This window comes from Lygodium microphyllum, chromosome 10, assembly GCF_053477565.2.
Source record: "Lygodium microphyllum isolate KBCC chromosome 10, Lygodium_microphyllum_v1.1.10, whole genome shotgun sequence".
Classification (NCBI taxonomy): Eukaryota; Viridiplantae; Streptophyta; class Polypodiopsida; order Schizaeales; family Lygodiaceae; genus Lygodium; species Lygodium microphyllum.
In genome coordinates this window covers 30,631,184-30,648,083 of record NC_141144.1, presented here as the reverse complement: position 1 = coordinate 30,648,083, position 16,900 = coordinate 30,631,184, and the positions used below count along the sequence as shown (strand labels likewise).

The 16,900-nt window shown below is 45.4% G+C and overlaps 2 pseudogenes; one reads left to right on the top strand and one right to left on the bottom strand.

Annotated features, from left to right (window-relative positions):
• Positions 1–16,900, bottom strand: part of LOC148029847 (polyubiquitin-like) — a 258,440-nt pseudogene that overhangs the window by 156,000 nt on the left and 85,540 nt on the right.
• On the top strand, positions 7,563–9,608 carry LOC148029848 (peroxidase P7-like; annotated as a pseudogene).

Sequence of the window (16,900 nt, the reverse complement as noted above, 5' to 3'; positions counted from 1 at the left end):
CACATCAACTGAAGCATTCACAATCGTTAGTAAAATAATATAATTAAACCAACAAAAGTGAATACCTAGCAGTCTTCAGCTACATAAATAAATCAACTGGTTAGAAATAAATCCTAACCTTAATTTATTACGAGTGCGCACTCAAAACTCATAAACGTTTATTAATTTAGTATGCATTTTGCGGAATCACCCGCTATGGAATCACCCATGTACACACTAAATTAAGGAAATGCCCGAAAAGGACAGGCGTCCCCATCAACTTCTCGCACAAAGAATCCACTTTGTGTATGAGCCCCAGTCATCAAAGTTTACGGAATCCACCGTAAAACCTCACGGAATCCATCGTGAAATATGCCTCCTGTGATGCCAGGAGGCATATTTCACGATGGATTCCGTGCCACGGTGGATTCCGTAAACTTTTGATGTGCATCCGCAACTCGTGAGTCCTACCTAGCTCAAAAGTAGAGTCGGAGTGAAAGGTGAGAAGGATCGAAGCTTGCGCGCGAGCTATGGCGGGAGAGCAAGAGCAAGAAAGAGAGAGACAAGAAATGGGAACTCCAACAGTCACAATGTGTGACCGGGCCTTCCTTTATTCAAACTGTCACTAAAAGAATAAAGAATAAAGTGACGTGACGGGCGCCCGCCACCTGCAGTGTGCAGTGGCGGGTACTGTCAATGTAGTAATACACGGGGCGGCACGGCGGAGGCGCCTTTACCCCCAACAACCTCCCACTTAAAGGCGAATCTGCCCTAGTGAGAGAGAAAAGAAAAAGAAAAGACAGTACAAATGTACATAGGTGAGGAAAGGTGACATCTCATCCAACACCCATCAACCTCCTGAGGAAGGCAAAGCGCTCAGTAGTGAGGCTCTTCGTGAGCAAATCTGCAGGATTCTCGTCAGTGGAGATCTTGACAAGGTCAACAGACCTGTCCTCCACGACACCACGTATGAAGTGATACCTCATCTCAATGTGTTTCGTCTTCGCATGGAAGACCGGATTCTTAGCCAACTGAATGGCACTCATAGAATCCGAATGCAGTGTAGGTGTAGCATCAATCCCAAGGTCAGCAACTAGATGGCCTAACCATATGGCCTCCTTGCAAGCCTCAGTGGCTGCAACATACTCGGCCTCAGTGGTAGACAAAGCCGTACACTTCTGAACCCTGGACATCCAAGAGATAGCCCCTCCAGCATAGGTGAATACATAGCTAGAAGTGGACTTCCTACTATCTGCATGTCCTGCATAATCGGAGTCAGTGTACCCCACGACCCCTGTATCTTGGCTGCCATAGCAAATACACATATCTGCTGTGCCCTTCAGGTACCTCATGATACCCTTCACGGCATCCCAATGTCTGCTGCTAGGTGTAGCCATATAGCGTGCCACAACACCAATTGCATGTGTAATATCTGGACGAGTGGCTATCATGGCATACATCAAACTGCCCACGGCTGATGCATAAGGGATCTTGGCCATCTCGGCCCTCTGCTCATCTGTCTGCGGACAATCAGCCTGTGATACCTTCACATAAGAAGGTAATGGACAACCAATAGGCTTTACGTCCTGCATGCGGAAGCGCTCAAGGACTTTATGAATGTACTCCCGCTGTGAGAGATACAAAAGTCCCTGATGCCTATCGCGCTTAATGCGCATCCCAAGTATATGTGAGGCCTGTCCCAAATCCTTCATCTCAAATCTCTTCTTTAGCTGAGATTTAAGAGCATATAGCTCATCATGAGCTTTCCCTACTATCAGCATATCATCAACATAGAGTACCAAGATAAGCAAACTGCCATCACGGGCTTTCTTCGTGTAAAGACACGGATCCATAGCACTCCTACTGTAGCCCTGTGACTGCATAAAGGCATCAAACTTATGGTACCATTCCCTAGGTGCCTGCTTCAAGCCATACAAGCTCTTCTTCAACTTGCACACTAGGTGCTCCCTGCCAGGTTCTGCAAAGCCCTTAGGCTGATCCATATAGATCTCATCATGCAAGTCCCCATGTAGAAAAGCCGTCTTGACATCCATCTGATATAGATCTAAGTCAAGCTGTGCAACCAAAGCCAAGACTAAGCGCAGGGTGGTCATCTTAACCACAGGAGAGAAGACCTCATCAAAGTCCACACCATGTTCCTGCTTAAAACCCTTTGCTACCAATCTAGCCTTGTATGCCGGCTTGGGGTGTCCAGGGGTACTTTTCAGCTTGTACACCCACTTGCATGGCAAAGCCTTCTTGCCCTTAGGCAAGGCAACCAAATCCCAAGTCTCATTCTTATGCAGGGAGTCTATCTCAGACTGCATAGCCCTCTCCCAGGAGTGACTGTCACCCCTGCGCATAGCCTCATCATAAGTGAAAGGCTCTCCTGCATCTGTAACCAAAACATAATGCATAGAGGGCTGAAATCTGTCAGGTGGACGTCTATCTCTAGCAGACCGTCTCACCGCAGGCTCTGCTGCCTGTCTAACTACCTGTCCAACATCCTGGCCCTGTGGAGGAACTGCTGCAGGCTGTACTACTGGCTGTGCTGGAGCTTTAGGCTCCTCCTGAAAGATCACTCTGCGGATCTCAACCACCTTCTCAGGCTGCCTGTGCATCTTGTCTTGATGGAAGACGACATCATGGCTGCGTACTATTTTCCGCGCCTGCGGATCCCATAGGCGATAGCCCATCTCTCCTGACTCACCATAGCCAAGGAATATGCATTTAATGCTCTTTGGATCCAATTTACTCCTCTTGTCCTTGGGCATATGGCAAAATGCCTCACATCCAAAGACACGGAGATGCGCATAAGAGGGTGGCTTACCAGCCCAAACTTCCTCTGCAACCTGGAAATCCAATCCACTGGAAGGCGATCGGTTTATGACATGCACTGACGTACTAACTGCCTCAGCCCAAAAACTCGGGGGTAGGCCTGCATGGCTAAGCATAGAGCGCACACGCTCCTGAATAGTCCTGTTCATGCGCTCAGCCAAACCATTCTGGGGTGGGTTGTAAGGGGCGGTCAACTGACGCTTAATACCCCTGTCATCACAAAACTGCTCAAAAGCATGCGAGACATATTCTCCCCCATTATCTGTCCTAAGGCATTTCAGCCTATACCCAGTCTGGTTCTCAACAAGAGCAAGCCATCTCTGAAAAACTGCCAAGACATCGGACTTCTGCTTTATGGGATAAGCCCACACTTTCCTAGAAAAATCATCAATGAAGGTAACGAAGTACTTCGCGCCACCCATAGACATGCAAGGCATAGGCCCACAAACATCGGAATGCACCAATGCCAAGGGCTCACTCATGCGTGGCCTACCCGATTTCTTATGCGTAGACCTATTCTGCTTACCATAAAGACAATGATCACATGAGTCAAAACATGCATAATCCAAAGGCGGAAGATACTGCAAACCAGATAACATTTTCATTCCTTTCAAAGACATATGCCCCAAACGGGCATGCCAAAGTGATACATGTGGGATAGAGCCCACTGCCAAAACATGGTCTACAGAAGACCCAGATACAACAAGAGGATAGAGGCTGCCAGCCTTGGCGCCTCTAGCAAGCACAAGTCTGCCTTTGGTAATCTTCCAGGTAGAATCCCCAAAACAGACATGAAATCCTGCATCATCCAACTGTCCTGCAGACATAAGACTACGCATAAGCGCAGGTACATGACGTACATCCTTGAGCAAAAAGGAACTGCCAGTGGAAAATTGCAACTGAATATCTCCACAGCCCACAATATCAAGAGACCTGTCATCTCCAAGTTTGACTGATCCAGATACAGTACGGTAAGAGTGAAACCACTCACGGTAAGGCGTCACATGGAAGGACGCACCTGAATCCAATAACCAGCACTGTGCATACATACTAGGTGTCTCAGTCAAGTGTGAAGCATCAGAAGAACTAGCTGCAAGTATAAACTCATCACCACCATCGGACTCTTCAGTCTGCGTGACATTAATTTCCTCAATCTTGACGTTGGACTTCGCAGGTACTATGCTGCGATCAGAGGACTTCTCCTGCACTTTATCTTTCCCCTTATCCTTGCGCTTCTCATTGCGCAACTCATGACACTGTGGTCTAATATGGCCCTTTTTCCCACAATGATGACAAGTGACATTTGCATTGTGTCCACGCGACTTACTACGCGACTTGCCACCACGAGATTTAGACCGACCCTTCTGCGAGTCACGGCCTCGGCCATTACCACGGTCATACCTGTCATTCCTGCCTCTAACTGTCAAAGCATGACTACCACGAGAGGCATCCAAGTTTTTGCGATTCACCTCTTCCTGAAGAAGAGCACTCTCAACATCTGCCAATTTTAGAGTAGCACTAGAGGCACAAAGAGCAGTGCGGAATACATCCCATGACTCATTCAGAGTTCCAAGCAAGAAAAGAGGAGTTACTTCCTCTCCAAAGGTGATATCCTGCGAAGTCAGGTTCTTCAGTATAGCATGGAACTGGCTCAAGTGAGCAGACATAGTCGCATTATCCTTCATGCGCAGATCCATAAGCTGCTTCAACCAGTACATCTGACTCGCCGGACTTTTCTTATCATAAAGATTCTTGATCTTATTCCATAGATCCCATGCACTCTGTGCTTCCTCAAATACATTATAATGTACCTGTTCAGTGAGAGACAATACAATCGTGGACTTGCATAGCTCATCAAGTTCAAGCCAGTCGTCAATGTCCACAGTTTCAGGCTGCTCCCCACTCAACCGAAGTGGCTTAATCTGAGATTTCTGCATCAAAACCTGCCATATTTGACTCTTCCAGTAAGAGTAGTTGGTACCATCCAACTTTGTAATGTTAAAGATGGCACTATCATGCGAAGATGACGCCATTATGCAGGCTCGAAATGCCCAAACAGTCCAAAACTGCTTGCTGTTTTACTGCAGAAACTGCCCAAAAATGACCAAAACGGGGTCCAAAGGGTGAGCAAAGTGTGCCAAAAGTTGCTGCCCACTTAGTACTAGGTGCGGTACACCAAATCAGGATATTTCAGCATGAAAAGTACACCTCAGTCCACCAATAACTGCTTGCTGTAATAAATTGCAGGTATGCAGTCTAGAGAGCAAACTGTCCCAAAATAGGATCCAATGTCAAGCAAACAATGCTAGGTCCAAAGCCGGCATGAAACGGACATAAGCAAGGCCAATGACAGTGAAAAGAACATGAGCTCAACACCAAGCATGTCAAAATAACATCTGCCAGTGAAAGGCACACCCCCAGACACTCTAGGCAAAGTGTTCCTGTAACTGCCAAAACCTGACACAAATAGGTATCTGCTCAAAGAGAAAGATCCAAATATGAGACTCAGCTCATAAGCATCCTGTGAACCAAGAGTACATCAATGCATATCCATAAAGATCGGAGTATGATCCCAAAGTCTCAATGTGTATGTAGCTGCTCAAGACATAAACTGCTCCAAATACATGTAAGTGCTCCAATAGCATGCAACTGTCAAAGGTCAAGAAAGCATGTAAAATGCTCCCACTGGCACAAAAGGCGTACAAAGCGAGCTCAGAAGCTCAAACAACCCAAGAGAAAGCACCAGTGATAAGTGACCCTGTCAATGCATCAAGCGCATCCAAGAGAGCATGACATACATGAAGCACCGGTCGTATTAACCATGAAGCAATACATAAGCCCAAATAAGCTCTCGGTCAACTCAATGACATCCAAATAGCAACCAAGATGAGTGATCAAGTAAGCCAGGAATGCTCAAATACATCCAAATCCAAGCTCCAAATGTCGGTATGGCATACACGAACCAAATAGCATATGTCACGAACCAAAGCATGTAATGCAAAAGCCTAACTGTCAAGCAGAGACATGAGGCATAGGCGGTCCACGAGCATGCCAAGTCGGTCCAAATGCCAGTGAAGACGGAGCTAATGCGAAGCTCAAAAGCATCCCATAATCTCATATATATGCTCCAAGTCGTCCCCAAATGTCAGAGATATCATGCCAAAGCTCAAAGCATACATCCGGTATCGGTAGGTAAGTGCCAAAGCATGTAAAGTACCTTCAGCCCACTGTTATTCCAGCATGTATTTACTGTTCTAAACAGTAGATTTCAGCCCCAAATTCAAGCCAAAATCATGGTCAAACCAAATGCATACATCCCCAATACATCCGGGTAGGAAGTAGACCGCATACGGGCATCAAACAAGGTAACCGGAGTAGAGTATAAGCATTAAATGCCAATGCCAAGTGTGGATGCCCTGTTTCCAGCACTGTATAACAGTAAATAACAGTCCCAAATCAGCCAATATTTCAAGCCAAAATCATGGCATAATCATGTGCATACATTCCCAAGGCACTAGGCATCATGTAGACCGCATACGGGCATCAAATATCACAACCGGAATGGAGTATAAGCAACAAATGCTAATGCCAATGGTGCTGCCCTGTTTTCAGCCTGTTATGACAGTTTATGACAGTCCCAAATCTGAAGAAATCAGCCCCGAATGATCAAGACCAATGCCCAAAGCTTGAATGACATCAAACATGAAGTCTATAGCCCTCTTGATCAAGGTAGAGAGCAAGAAGCAATGGCCAAGTGTGGAGCTGAAGTAGATGAGTGCTCACAGCCTGGAAAAAAATGATGCAATCTGCCCTGTTGGTGCTGAACTTGCTGCTGCTCCACATGGGCTGAAAAGGGGGTAATGGGGGGTTCAATGATGGCCCAAGGTAGGCACATACCAAGCCATGAAGGCCCAATGCAAAGGGGAGGGAAGATATGAGCTATGGAGCTCAAGAAGAGTGGCTGCCCTTTGTTCCTGCCCTGTTTCAATCTGAGAATACACTCAAATGCCTGCAAATGCTGAAGCAATACCTCAAGGGCAAGGGCCTGATGAAGCTCAAGAAGGCCAGGATGGAGCTCGGGAAGCCGGGGAGAGTCGGGAGCTCAAGAGGTCGGCTATGGCTGCCGGGATGGAGACCCAATGCGTGAAGCGAGTCGATGCGAAGGTCGGGAAGCACCGAGTCGAGCTCGAGCAAGAGAATGCCAAGCTCTGATACCAGTTGAAAGGTGAGAAGGATCGAAGCTTGCACGCGAGCTATGGCGGGAGAGCAAGAGCAAGAAAGAGAGAGACAAGAAATGGGAACTCCAACAGTCACAATGTGTGACCGGGCCTTCCTTTATTCAAACTGTCACTAAAAGAATAAAGAATAAAGTGACGTGACGGGCGCCCGCCACCTGCAGTGTGCAGTGGCGGGTACTGTCAGTGTAGTAATACACGGGGCGGCACGGCGGAGGCGCCTTTACCCCCAACACGGAGGAAAGTGATCCCTTTTTGCGAGGTGGGTTTGCAACGATTAGCTTGCAATAATGCGCGGTTTGTATGTAGGAGTGAGATGGCAATCCTTGCTGACGAAAATCCTGTACATGTTCTGGCATTTTCCAGGGTGCTCGGTTGAACAACGTGGAGCCCAATCCACAACGCATTCAGTGGCCGGATCATCATCGCTAGCCAGCGCTCAATCCAGCAACGCATTGGAGTTGCTTCTAATTTCTGTTCTTGCTCTTCACCCACACACGGGGGCGGGGGCGGGGGAAGACGGCGGCTCTTGATAAGATGGGCTCATTTCCATTCTCGTCTAGCTTCGTCGGTTTTGCCCTTGCATCAGTACTCATCGGCTCGACGCTGAATATGCCAGGGCCTTTGGGTGCATTATGCGCATCCTTTCATAGCACGCTGCCTAAGAATAATAATGAAAATGGCATGATTGGCACTGGCCTGCTGTCCTACGACTACTACAAGGAGAAGTGCCCAAATGTGCGAGAGCTGCTGGCGGAGAAGGTGAAGGAGATCGTGATGCAAAACCCAAGCCAAGCTGCAGGGATTTTGCGCGTCATGTTCCACGATTGCTTTGTGCAATCATAGATTGACAACCAAGTACTTTTAATAGAAACCCGTTTATGGGAAAGACAAGGCCGTGTGCAGCTGGGACTATCGCATGGTCCCGCTCATGATCGAATGGATGCATGGATGACAATGATTGTGTTGGGCGTAAATGACTGCAGGGCTGCGACGCGTCGGTGCTGCTGGAGGCGCCAGTGACGGAGCTCATCGCCACACCCAACAACGCGTCGCTGCGGCTGTCATCGCTGAGGGCCATCGATGGCATCAAGGAGGCCGTGGAAGAAAATTGCCCCGGCATCGTCTCCTGCGCCGACACCCTCTCCCTTGCCGCTACCATCGCCGTCCACCTCGTGAGTATATATATGCCACTCTACTGTGCGCTCCCGCGCTCTCTCGCTCTCTCTCCTCCCCCCGGCCCCGAAAAAAGGGGGAAAAGAAAAGTAAGACTTTTTTCTTTAGATTCTTTCCTTTTTACGCCTGTCACTGGGCATACATCTTACAAGGAAAATTTCCACATGCCAAAAACTTTACAAATCCCCAGCAATACAATGTACTATTTTATTGTTGATTGCACCTCAATTTTCCTTGTTGCACAAAAACCTCACCGACCTTTGTATGGTCTTCTTTGCCTTGTGTGGAGCTAGGTTGGAGGACCTGAAATTCCACTCGAGCTAGGTCGATGAGACAGCCTATCCGCAGCATCAAATCAGATAGTGGTGGCTAGTATTCCTCCTCCAACGCTAAACATTATTGCCTTGAAGCAGAACTTTCAAAATCATGGCTTGGATGTGAAGGACTTGGTTTCACTCTCAGGTAACTACCCATACACACGTGTGAGTGAAGCAATGCAATGAGATCTCCTCGGTTCGGATTTTATGATGTGGAATGCCAATCACTTTAAGGCATGCCATGCCGGAAGACCCTTCTCACTTTCACTCAATGTGCAGCCAAACATCTCCCCCCCCCCCCCTTTCCTTTCAACTACAAAAATGGACTATCACAAGTCAAATACACTATTACAAATTGTCAATGGGCTACCATATCACCATGACTTTTGAGATGATGCTAATTGAGATTGGTTGTTCATCTTGAAATACTAACCGTCCAACTCTACTTCTCTAGATGGCTCACCTTTGACTTTCTTATGGCGAATGTAGGAGGCCACACCATAGGTCAGGCCCATTGCAGGTTCATTACCCCGCAGCTCACCCCTACCGTCTCCACAGACCTCAACCCCAAGAAAGCCTTGGATGCCTCCCCACCACTAATCCCATCAAGGCTCGTCTCACAACACATCTCGACTTCATCACCCAGGACCTCTTTGATAATGCCTACTTCAAAAATGTGCTAGCGAAGGCTGCCGTATTTCACACAGACGCAGCACTCTTGAATGCTACTGGCACCATGCAACTGGTGGAGGACTATGCAAGAGATCAAGACAAGTTCTTCGAGCAATTCAAAGTTTCAATGATCAAGATGAGTAACATTGGAGTGCTTACTGGAGAAAAGGGAGTGATCAGGAAGAAATGTACCGTTCCCAACTAGGTGAGCCAAAATGTTTTTTTTTTTCCTTGAGCAATAAAGGTGAGCTACTTGGAGTGTACAAGCAAGGCAATTCATGGCTCTTGCTATGTGTAGTGAGGGCTTGTTCCCCGACAAAGTATTTTCAAAATATCTGTGCACCTAATGTACAATTTTTTGTATTGAAAGCGCTTTGGGCTGTTGAATTCATAGATCAAATTAAAATTCTATGATTACATCTTTGGGACTCCTTCAAACCTTTTCGATATTGAATTGGACCGAAATCAATGTCACCTAGTCGTGAACAACACATAAAAGGGAAAATGCCCATACTTAGATACATCAAGAGTGATTTGTATGAAATCCTTGAAACTACTAAAAGCCAAAACCTATAACCAAATCTTTCATAAGTTATGTTTCCTATATGTAGTTGTTCTCCACTCAAAGCAAAAGGTTTTTTGACTTTATGAGAGTGACACATGAGGGATCCCTTTGGTGCCCACCATACAGTAGTGTTAGACCTCTCGCTTAAGTTTAGAACACTCATAATAAGAAGAGGATCAAAGCAAGGGTGCAAACGGGTGCCTTGAAGTTGCCTTATTGAAGGGTTGTTTTAAAGATAGTGTTGTGGTTTTAGAGAAAAGCCTTTCAAACCATCATTGAAAAGAGATTGGAAAAGTTAAAAAAATCACTAAAAAATGAGAAGAATTAATTAATCCAAAACCTCAATTAGCCAGTAAGAGAATTCAGTGTATGTCAACCATTACAATAGTGTTCTCTTATAGGCAACACTTACAGAAATTGAACCTTGAAAAAAGTAGACAACTATGATAATAACTTTGAAGTCATAGAAGCTTTTTCTTCTCACATGCATGTGTGTGTGTATGTGTGTCTGTGTGTGTGTGTGTGTGTGATCCCCCTTCTCCATATGTGTGTGTACAATTAATTGTTTCCCTGTATGTGAGTATTTGGGAAAAAAATCATCACATGCAGAGGAAAGGGGGACACACACACACACACATATGTATGTATGTATGTATGTATGTATGTATGTATGTATGTATGTATGTATGTATGTATAGAGAGAGAGTGTGTGTGTGTGTGCACATTGTAAAATATTACACGACGCAGCGAACAAAATCTGAGAAAGAGATAGAGAGTACACAACAGATAAGAGAAGAATCTGTAAATTCTTTAACTCCAAACAATTGATACAAAGATGGCTCTGTCCACCCGTGCGCTTCCACTGTGTGAAGCTTAGATGGCGATCTAGACAGAAGATAGGTGAAGAGCTTAAGGCTAGCTGGAACAACAACTCTGACTGGGTGAAAGATGAGTGAGAGATGGCTGTGAAGGGATTTAGCTTTTATAGCCCGCAAAGGTCGTTAGGTCGGCCTGTTGACCGCGACTTACCATATGAGCCTCCATTAGTCGGCCAGGGAAAGTTCCAAGGAATATTCCCTTTACCATTGGGCCGGGGGCACTGCGCCCGGACCCCCGCCAGGGGGGCCGCTGGCCCCCCTGGGAACCCTAGCAGGGGCCGCTTCCGCGGCCCCCGGACCCCACAATAGGGGCCCCTTTTAACTCCCTTACACCGCAACTCGATGCAATGCGCCTCGAGTTGCTATCAGCTTAACCACTCCGTCTAACCTAAAGATTAGACCCACAACAGTCACCTTTTTGCCATCCGGTCACATAGACCTCATCTGATATACAAGTCAGGACTCAACCAATGTCCGGGCTCACATTTGGCTTCTCCTCATAATGGGGGCCTTACAACTTTGAGCACCATGGATCATTGGTAGCACCTAATGAGGGTGGGGCATTGATCATATCTAACACCCCCCCTCAATGTCCACCCATAGGTGAACTATCTCCGCGGCCCAATGCCGAGTCTCTGAAGATAAACTTGAAGCAGATCCTTCATAAGTGCTTTGGTGAAGATATCTGCTCCATTCTCCTCTGTTGGACAATAGACCAATTCTACTATCCCATCCTCCATCAAATCACTCACATAGTGATACTAGATCTCTATATGTTTGGTGCGTGCATGAAACACTGGATTTTTGGCAATGGCGATGCAACTCTGATTGTCACATCTTAGCACAGTCGGTTCTTCATCCTGCACTCCCATATGCCATAGAATCCTTCTCAACCATACGGCTTCACATGCAGCAAAACAAGCTGCCTTGTACTCTGCTTCGGTAGAAGACAATGCCACTGTTGGTTGCTTCTTACTAATCCAAGAGAAAATTCCTGAACCCAAAGAGAAACAATAACCAGAAAATGACTTCATGGAATCAATGTCTCCTGCCCAATCTGAGTCACAGTTCCCCACAAGAGAAGTTCCGAAACTGTATGTGATACCATAGTCAAGAGTTTTCTTCAAGTATCTGAGCACTCGCATCCCAGCCTTCCAATGACTCTCATGAGGTTTGTTTGAGAACCTGCTCAAAACACCAACATCAAAACTGATATCTGGTCTGGTGTTACACAAGTAGATCAGACTGCCGACAACCTCCTATACCTCCCAATGTCTGCTAGTGCTGATGTATCCTCAGCGGATAACTTTGCATTCACCTCCATAGGTGTAGCTATCTCCTTGCACTCGGTCATGCCAAATGCCTTCAAGATCTCCCATGCATACTTCTTCTGAGAGATGAAGATCTTTCCTAGCTCTTGCCAAACTTCAATCCCCAAACAATAGTGCAGCAAGCCCAAGTCTGTCATTTCAAACTCAGAACTCAAAGCCTTTCGAGTTTGGTTGATCATATCTTCATAGTCACTTGTAATAAGAAGGTCGTCCACATATAGAAAAATCACTATAGACTTTTTACCATCCCTGTAAACATACAAGTTAGCATATGAGGCACATCTTTTGAAGTTTAGGTTTAAAAAGAACTTATCTATCTGCTGGTACCATGCTCTGGGGGCTTGTTTCAGCCCATATAATGCCTTCTTCAGCTTACACACTTTGTTCTCAGAATGGGGGGCCTCAAACCCTGGTGGTTGAGCCACGTACACCTCCTCCTTGAGGCCACCATTTAAGAACGCTGACTTAACATCCATTTGGTACACTGGCCACTTCTTGTGGGCAGCCACTGCAAGTACTGTGCGAATAGTGGTAATTCTGGCAGTTGGGACAAATGACTCTTGAAAATCAAACCCTTCAACTTGTGAAAATCCTTGGGCAACCAGTCTAGCTTTGTACTTTTCTAAGGTACCATCAGCCTTGTACTTTACCTTCCAGATCCACTTGGTGCCAATAACCTTCCGCTTTGCTGGTCGATCCACTAGCTCCCAAGTGTCATTCTTCATTATGCTGTCATACTCCGCCTGCATAGCAGCCTTCCATGATGGATCTGCAAGTGCTTCTTCTAAGTCAGTTGGCTCCTTTACTTCTCTCATAATCTCAACCATCAAGGCCATATTGACTATGTGAGCAGAAGCCCTCCTTTGCTCCTCTATTCTCTGAGACCTCCTTGGTCCATCTTCCTTCTCCTCAACAGATGCAGGCATAGGATTATTGTGGTCATAGAGCTGCTTCACCCAACGTGGCAATGGCTTTTCCGATGGGGTGATGTCAGGTTGGTGAACTTTTTCCTCATCATCTGAAGATAATGCTTCCTCCTCCTTAAGGATAGGGATAGCTCTCAGGACAAGTTCATAGTGGACTACTTCTTCGCTTGATGATAAAGTGGAAGAACTTGCCTTCTCCTCCTCCACTGTATGCGGCTCCTCCTTGAACACCACATCACGGCTCACGATGATCTTCTTTGCCTCTTGGTCATATAATTTGTAAGCCTTCTGCTCATCACTATAACCCAAGAAGATACATTTTCTGTTTTTTGGTTGTAACTTGTTTCTCTTCTCATCTGGAACATGTGCATAACATTCACATCCAAAAATTCTGAAATGTGAGACAGATGGTTTCTTACCAGTGTAAGCCTCATGAGGTGTTTTTCCCTTGAGAGCCTTTGTATAGCTCCGATTTAGAATGTAGACTGCAGTATTAACAGCTTCAGCCCAAAAATGGTTAGGCAATCCCTTGCCCTTTAGCATGCATCTTGCCATCTCCACAATGGTGCGATTCCTGCATTCCACAACACCGTTTTACTGAGGTGTGTGAGGTGTCGTCAATTGACGCTTGATCCCTTAGCTCTCGCAAAAGCCTTCAAACTCCTTTGAGTTGAACTCACCACCACCATCTGTTCTAAATTTCTTCACACTTTTCCCTGTTTCATTCTCAACAAGTATTAGTCATTCTTTAAACTTACCAAAAGCTTGAGCCTTATCATGAAGGAAGTACACCCACATCTTCCTACTGTAGTCGTCGACAATCAACATAAAATAAGAAGATCCCCCCAAGGCCTGTGTAGGCATCTTACCACACAAGTCAGCATGTACCAACTCTAGAGGAGCCCGTGCTCTATTCTTGCTTTCTTGTGGAAATGCCTTTCTCTGTTGCTTGCCCATCATACAAGCTTCACATGGTTCCTTCAATTCAGTTATTGTAGGTAGGTGAGCAACCATACCTTGCTTTTGCATCTCCTTCAATACTACAAATCTGATGTGTCCAAACCTTTCATGCCAAAGCTTACTTGTGCTCACTCCAGTGGTGGCTATAAGAGCATTTAGCTCATACAGGTTGTTCATTCTTTCTCCTTTGCCAATAATTGTGCCAGCACTATCAATAATTTCTGCACCTGTCTTCTTGAACCTCACTTCATGACCAAGATCAGTTATGGCAGCAATTGATAAGAGATTTCTCCTGATTTCGGGAACATACATCACATTTGAAAGCTTTTTGACTTCACCATTTGCAGCAACAAAAGAAATAGTACCTGTGCCTACAGCAGGGCATTTAGCATCATTTCCAACCGTCACAGTGATGGATTCTTGTAGAGCCTGCATAGAACTGTATAGACCTTTCTTGTTGGTCATGTGACGGGAGGCCCCACTATCCAACACCCATGAGTCAGTGGTAGATTCTTCTTGCGCCGAGGAGCACACTTCCTCAATGGTCGCCATGAATAATTCCAACTCTGCTTGAGTCGTATTGGCTGTCTCTTTCCCTTTACTTTTAAGGGTACCATTCTTTTCATCTGCCTTCTTGACACAACAATCTGAAATTGCATGTCCTTTCTTCTTGCAGTAGAAGCACTCTCCTTGAAACTTCTTCTTGCCGCCCTTCTTCTTTTTGTCACCATCATTTTTGGTGGAGGAAACACCTTTGCCTTTTGCATTGGCAGAGAATGTAACATCTCCATTATTGCTTCCTTCTCGGGTTTTCAGCCTCAACTCCTCCTCCATTAATAATGCACAAAACTCCTCAAAAGTCAAAGCTTGAGGTCTCACCTGAGTATTAAGGGCAGTTACTAGTCCATCAAACTTTTGTGGACAAATCCGAAGACACCTCTGAGCTAGCTCTTCGCTAGTCTTTTGTATCCCAGCGCCAGCCATCTGGTCGTGCAGATTCTTAATCCGAGTGATGAATGCTTCAACCGTCTCTCCTTCAGCAAACTTCTCCGTTGCTAGTTGATTCTCCAAGTTTTGAATCCTTGTTTGGTTTCGTGTTTCATACTGACTCCTTAGTACATTCCAAGCCTCTGAGGCTTTGGTTGTATGCTAAATCAAAGTCAGAACACTGTCAGAATAGCTTGTAACTAAGGCACACAATGCATCTGCATTCCTTCGTTTCCAAGCTCGTAGAAGATCTGCATTCGGAGGAATCATCACACTAGGATTTGATGGGTCGGGGGTAGGCTGTGGTTCTGCGTCAGTCCCCAGCACAGTCTCCAGAAGCTCATAAGAATCAAGGATAGTTGTAATTTTGAACTTCCACAAGGTGTAGTTTGTACCATCTAACTTGCCTTCGCTGAAGGTTGGTGGACGAATTCTCACTGTTTGAATAGCCGTACAGCAGCACCACCTCCTACACTACTTCCTGATGCGCCAGAACCGCTTCCGGAAGTCGACATAGTTTCTCTTTGCTGTTGAAGCCTTTGCCTCTTGCACACTCTCCGATCTCTAGAGCCCCCTGGGCTCTGATACCATGTAAAATATTACACGGCGCAGCGAACAGAATCTGAGAAAGAGATAGAGAGTACACAGCAGATAAGAGAAGAATCAGTAAATTCTTTAACTCCAAACAACTGATACAAAGATGGCTCTATCCACCCGTGCGCTTCCACTGTGTGAACCTTAGATGGCGATCTAGACAGAAGATAGGTGAAGAGCTTAAGGCTAGCTGGAACAACAACTCTCATTGGGTAAAAGATGAGTGAGAGATGGCTGCGAAGGGGTTTAAATTTTATAGCCCGTGAAGGTCGTTAGGTCGGCCGACCTACCATATGAGCCTCCACTAGTCGGCCAAGGAATGTTCCATGGAATATTCCCTTTACCATTGGGCCAGGGGCGCTGCCCCCGGACCCTTGCTAGGGGGGCCACTGGCCCCCCTGGGGCCCCTTTTAACTCCCTTACACCGCAACTCGATGCAATGCGCCTCGAGTTGCTACCAGCTTAACCACTCCGTCTAACCTAAAGATTAGACCCACAACAGTCACCTTTTTGCCATCCGGTCACATAGATCTCATCTGATATACAAGTCAGGACTCAACCAATGTCTGGGCTCACATTTGGCTTCTCCTCATAATGCGGGCCTTACAACTTTGAGCACCATGGATCATTGGTAGCACCTAATGAGGGTGGGGCATTGATCATATCTAACAATATGTTGTGTCTACATGCATAGTTTACGTTTTCACTTAGAATAAGAATCATGTAAGAGAGTCAAGATTTACATACTACATATCCACTTTACATACAAAAAATATGTATATAGAGAATATATATATTGCTTATGAAGGATCATAGAACTTAAAATTTGTTAATCAAACAACACCAAGCTAGCACCTGAAATAATATTAACAAAATGGGTCCATAACCAATTATGTGATTTGGATATTAAGAAGCTAAAAGAGTGTTCAAGCAACATTTTAAAAAGATACATGTATTAAATCCCTCAAAAGAGTTATGTTTAGAAGAAACTAGGAGTCAACTTTTCATCTTACATACAACTAGCAATGATTGTAATTGAGAAGAAAAGATAAGAGTTATCAATTTGACTCTAGAGTCTTGGTATCATTCAAGTTTTTGATCATGTCCCTTAAGTATTAGAGTAGCATTGAAACCTAACAAGGGTACACAAGTTATAATGAAGGTATTTCATAAGTGATATCTTTGTAGTCAAGAAATGTATTGTTCCCAACTAGGCAAGCCAAAATGATTATTTCTTTTCCCCTCAATCAAGATGAGCTAGTTGGAGTGTACAACATATAATGGCCATCATAAACCAATGCAATTCATTGCTCTTGCTACACAAACTCATGTTTTTTTCTCCAACAAGTATTTCCAAAATATCCATGTACCTAATGTACAATCTTTTCTACTGGAACCTCTTTAGGGAGTTGAATTCATGGAACAAATTAAAATGCTAGGAT